Source organism: Mercenaria mercenaria, chromosome 3 (assembly GCF_021730395.1).
Source record: "Mercenaria mercenaria strain notata chromosome 3, MADL_Memer_1, whole genome shotgun sequence".
NCBI classification, from domain to species: domain Eukaryota; kingdom Metazoa; phylum Mollusca; class Bivalvia; order Venerida; family Veneridae; genus Mercenaria; species Mercenaria mercenaria.
In genome coordinates, this window is record NC_069363.1 from 96,065,472 (window position 1) to 96,071,322 (window position 5,851).

At 35.8% G+C, this 5,851-nt stretch overlaps 1 long non-coding RNA gene across 1 annotated transcript; it reads left to right on the top strand.

The window, feature by feature from the left end:
- Nucleotides 1–374: 374 nt before the first annotated feature.
- On the top strand, nucleotides 375–5,354 carry LOC123562100 (uncharacterized). Its single transcript, XR_008370365.1, has 5 exons — nucleotides 375–1,291; nucleotides 1,956–2,107; nucleotides 3,486–3,542; nucleotides 4,310–4,384; nucleotides 4,962–5,354. It is a non-coding gene; the product is annotated as an uncharacterized LOC123562100 (long non-coding RNA).
- Nucleotides 5,355–5,851: the final 497 nt, after the last annotated feature.

The following is a 5,851-nucleotide window of genomic DNA, read 5'->3' on the forward strand; positions in this document are numbered from 1 at the left end:
TTTGTCTACATTTCACTCAGCGTAGCACAATCAACAGAGTGAAAGAAATTGACACTCTCGTCCAATCAGGCAGAGCGTTGCATAAATCTTCCATTTTGATAAATTATCTATAATGCGTTATCAAGTAGTTTGATTTGCAAACTGAAGTCACGTGGCATAGGTAACGAAAACGAATTTAGACGGCGTCGCCGAAAAATGACTTCACCGGACTTTTCAAACATATTGTCACCAATTAGTCCAACATAACGCTACTGCACGTGTCAAACGAAAATTTAACAGAAATATGACTCGAAGGGAAAAATTGTCAAATCCGAACCCATTGCACATTCTAAAACCACCTCTATATGCCCGGCCCTGATGGGCCGTGCAATAAAACAATTCATCATTTGCAAAAGCTTGCGCGCATTTATGTTCATTCCATGAAAATCTCTCCAGCTTTATTCGGGAACAAACGTAATTTTCCCGTAATTTCATTTGTATATAAAGTAGTCCGTCAGGTATCGGTGTGTCTCGTAGGTGAAATAATATGTTGTCATTTTCAAAAATGCTAAAATTGATCTAACTCACTTTATTTTCCATCATTATAATCAACATGTGAAGTTTGTTCCCTCACACGGTGGCTTCCCCCGCCACCCAACCCAAACAGCAACACTTGGCGCCAAACTACTCAGAACATTATTTCGTTTTATTTATACTTCAAGCTCACATTTCAAATAACTCCTTTTAATTCTAAAAGCTAAGCTTTTTACAATCAACATATTTCATTCAAAATAATTTCATTATTCAGGATCAACGTAACATACATTTATTATGTACACTTCACTTGAAACATTCGTTTTCTGTTAAATTGTTATTTTTTGTTACGATGCCACGATGGTCTAGTGGTAACATGCTTGTGACTGTCAATCCAGAAGTCCGGGGTTCGAATCCTAGTCGGGGCACTAGAAATTTCTGAGATACTCTTTAGTGTCTCCAACCTAACTTAGAGGTCAGTGCTGATAATTCCTAGGGAAGACGGCTTCGCATGTATAAGTTAAAGAACCAGACAGTCATTTCGCAAAGAACTAGGCGAAGTTAGCTAGTCAAGCCTATAATATGTAAGTAAACGTTTCTTTCTCTGCTTTGAACATACATATCATGAAAAGGGCGATATATAAATCTGGTAATAGAATGATTATAATTCTTACAGAAGGATGATTTGAAGAGCTTATTCAAAGTACACCTGCATTTAGCTGCTTTAGGCGATGAGGCCTGGGGGAGTGTTCTTGACGTTCTAAATGCATACGGACAGGTAGTGTTTCTTCTTTAAATTAATGTGCATTACCTTTCAGTTATTGAAATAAATTGGATTTTCTCAGAATCAATGTAGATATCAAAATTATAAATATGTATTTTATGTAATACAAATGCATCTGCCAGTGTTGCAAACTGACATTGACTTTATTCCAAGCGCTGATAATGATGCATACACATGTCGTGTGACCTAAAGTCGAGGTCCAAAATATTTGATTCAAACGAAAGACACAATAACAAGAGTGTCATAATGATCCTATGTCATTCTACTAAGCACGAATGCTCAAAATGACAAGGTAAATGAAAAAGTACACTAAATTCGATTTAGAAATCATCAAGACAAACATGGTTATACTTCTGGTATTACTATACTATTATAATTAATATTTGTCATTACTTACATTGTATAATATCTGTCTTTTTAGAAGAATATTTACTGTATTGTACTGTGCTCGACTCTTCTGAACTGACCTGAACTGTGAACTGTCCTGTGCTGCGCTGCGCTGCACTGCACTGCACTGCGCTGTACACTGCGAAAGCGTGCCATTGAAAAATATTTTATGACTTTTGTGTCAGCTCGAATACATCTAGATTTTAACATTCCCACACAATTAGCACTATAGTGCTGTTACAAAACTTTTGTCACATTTTATCATTTTTAGGTAAAAATCAAAGGACAAAAGGCAGGTGATATACCGACACAGTATGTATGGCGACTTTTCAAAGTTAAAGAAAACAGTACGAAATCGAAACTATTAAGTGCTCTTGCTTCTGGAGAATTAACAGTTGCCCAGTTCAGAAAGAAGTGTACAAGGTAAATTAACTAATGGTAAACTCTTTTTTCCATTTCAATATGTATTGACTGGGACACGTTTATTAGTTTATCATTTTAGTATAAACATATTTATTCCCATAATAGAGTACATATATTGGTGCATATGTCATATTGCAGTGGAGGCAAAACAGGAAAGGATAAGAATGAAAGACAAGTTTTATGGAATTCGTCTTCTTTGCGGACAAAATATTACTGTATGGGCTTATCAAGCTTCAATCTTTAATGGGGCTAGTAATATAGTCTAAAAATATGAAAACAATAATAAATAAATAACTGTTTATTATCTTAGTCAGATGTTTTAGTTCACCTGGCCAGCTTATGGTCAAGATGAGCTAGAAAGACCTCTTTTTGTCCAGCTTCTATTTCATCGTGCGTCGCAAACAATTCTAGAAAAACTACTCCACAAAAACTGCTGGGCCGATTTCAACCAAACTTCACTGCAGCCACCTTTCAAAATTGGCCATCGCAAGGAATCACGTCCACGGCAAACGATATTTTATAAAGCTTCCTTATGACAGAGGGAATACTAGTGGGCATTGCTTTAAAACAAATTACAACAGAAAGTACATGAGTCAGCAGATTATTTGCCGTCATTGATGGCCCCTTAAAAAGGCTCCTTGTCTTTCTGCCCACTAACGGAAAGTAGTGGACCGTCCGTACACAATATCTTGTGAACGCGATAGAGACCACATTTTGCAATCAATTTTAATCCAACTTGCGTACAACTTGTATTCGCATAATATCTCGGTTCCTGTCGAAAACTGGCAAGATTCCATTTTGGGTTCCAAAGTTGTGGTCCCTTAATGGGACAAAATTTGCTATTTTTGGCTTTTGAACACGATAGAGCCCATATTTTGCAATCAACTTTAATCAGAATTGCACACAACTTGAATTGGAATAATATCTCAGTTCCTTCCTGAAACTGGCCAGATCCCGTTATTGGTTCTAGAGTTATTTCAGCCCCTTGTTTTTTGCCTTGTGAATATGATAGAGACCACACTTTGCAATCAAGATTGATCAAACATGCAAACATCAAACATGTTTACACTGTAATGGTGTGTTTCTCAGGTGAGCGACTTAGGGCCCTCTTGCCTTTAAACCACGTGCCTTCAATATGGTAATATGTTGAATGGTCACGTGTTGGTAATAAACGTTCACGATTGGATAAATGAAATAGATATAGAATAAAAAGCCATATTGCTCTTCATTTTGAAAGCATGAATGATATTAGTTATGTGAAACATATAGATTATGTTATAAATACGAAATGCAAACATATATGTGTGAGACTCATTAACACTATCTTTTAAGCAACAAAATAATGGCCAGGTTTTAATAATCTAGTATCAATTTTCAGCCTCCAAGTCCCCTTAAAAGACAAAAGAAACTGACAAAGAAAGCCAGTGACGTTAAGGTAAGAATGTATTTCTGCATTTTATTAAATGCCCGTATTGGTATTGAAAACAAACTAAGGGCGCGCATATATGTTTAAACATATCATTCACAAGTACTCCTCAGCTGCACATGATTAAGTTCACAATCCACTTAAATAAATGCATGTGTTCACGCATATATTCATTAGGAGAAATGTGTTACAGGGTCATATCGATTTTTATTCATTGTTTGATATAGCTTGTTAGATTGAACATTGTCGGGGCGATAAGTGTTTTCTAAGTATGTTTTGGGTCTATTTTGAAAGAGTAATATTATACCATGGCGTCAAGATGTGAATTTATTTCACGCGTGGTGTATCTTTAATGATTCGATGGAACAAGTTTAATGCGTTTCAATCAAGAAACTATGAAATTCTTTTACCACGTTTGAAAGGTAATGCGTTTTGTCCAGTCCAGGCCATTTTCAATACTTCTCAATTAACAGCCAATCCCAGTTAGGACTTGCCTGCCTTCTTGTATTTTTCTCCCGGTCGGCTTACACTCATGACAAGTGTAGTGTCCGCACCTGTCTCCCTCTTTTAGTATGTCTTTTGCATACGCAGAACGGTCTCTAATGTACTGTTGTATTTGCGCGCATTTATAAGGTGGGTTGTAGTTAGACAATTGTTGTATTAAAACTCTCGGTGCCCTTTTATTTTGAGTTGGTCGTACGTTTAAGTTTACAATTCTTTTCAATCAATACAGTTGTATTATTATACTTCATTATGTTGTTGTTTTGTATTAAAAGGAGCATGTTCCAGTGATGGAAGCTAAGACAGATCAAGACATAAATCCAGGTCCAAAGGAGGATACATATTTGAGCGTAAGTTTAGACAATATCTTGTTTCATAATCATATTGTAAGCCGTCTCTCTTCTTGGTGAAATAATTACATTTCTTTCACAAATACTTACAAGAGAAAACATTTTTCTGTTACCTATAAAACATCCAAAAACATTAAAGTATTTCACTGAAGACCGTCAATGTCGTGCAGAAAAGGACGTCATTCGCCCAGTAATACATTTTTGTCAAACACGGCACAGTTATATCTATGTATAGTTAGAATTATCTAGTTTGTTTCTATCAAAAAGATATAGTATTATAATGCGGTGCCCCAACAACAGAAATTTAGCATTCTCTTCCTAACATAGCTACACATTTTAATTTGAGGTGTATATATATTGATGGAATATAGTACTGCACATAATGTCAATGTGAACCATTTCTCAAACTATTTGAGATATCATCATGTGAATGAAAACCCATATTGTAAATGAATGAAATGATGTGGTAAAACGTATAGATTATGTTACTAACTTTGATGCACATATCAACTCGTTCGCGTTCATTTTAGCTACACAATTAATGACCATGTTTTAACAATATGGTATCAATTTTCAGTCCCATGTTCCGTAAAAAGACAAAGGAATCTGACAAAGAATGCCAGTGACTCTAAGGTAAGTTTGTATTTCTAATTTCATTTTATACCTGTATTAGTATTGAAAAGACGTTGGGAAAGAGGTATTAGTAACCCAATATTTTAAAAAGAGGAATTCCCACAAAGACTCCCTTTTAAGTCTATGAAAATAATGAGGTTTGTCGCACATCTGCACATATATGCTACAGAAAATGGCAAACCTAGGTCATTTTTTGTGTGCCCTGCTGTAGTGATAAAAACTTTTGCGAGTTTGATTTTTCACCATAGTTTTCTATGATGTTGGAAACTTTGAACAACTGTATATAGCCAGAACAGTCACTTGTATTACGTTAAATGTTATGTATTAAACTAGAAAGTAAATCCTATTTTATGAACAGCTAAGTCACAGCTTTAGATAAGTGTCAGCCAGCGCAAAACCCAATGTTCGCAAAGGGTGTTACCACAGTATTGAAATATACTTAACTGCGAAAACAGACTTTACTAATTGTCTGTTGGTGGCATGTTATAAACGCTGTGTTCAGTGAAAACACATGGCCCTGCAGGTGCTTTGACCGGAAATGTAGTCAATATGAGTAGCCTTATGAGTCCGAATGAGGTCAAGATCAACAGTCGGTTGGTTTGATCAGATGAATGTCAAATGGACAAAGACAGTGTGTGTGCAAGTATCGAATGTTTATGAGAAAAATTAAACGGCACGGTCGCAGATTGGAAAGAAAGAAATAAAGGAACTGCAGAATATGTTTAACATGGCATTTTTCTCTATCACTAGCTCTAATATCGTGTGACCACCTCTTGGACGTATAACTTTCATTAAACGAGGTCACATTGCCCTGACGTTCAGTCTGATGACGTC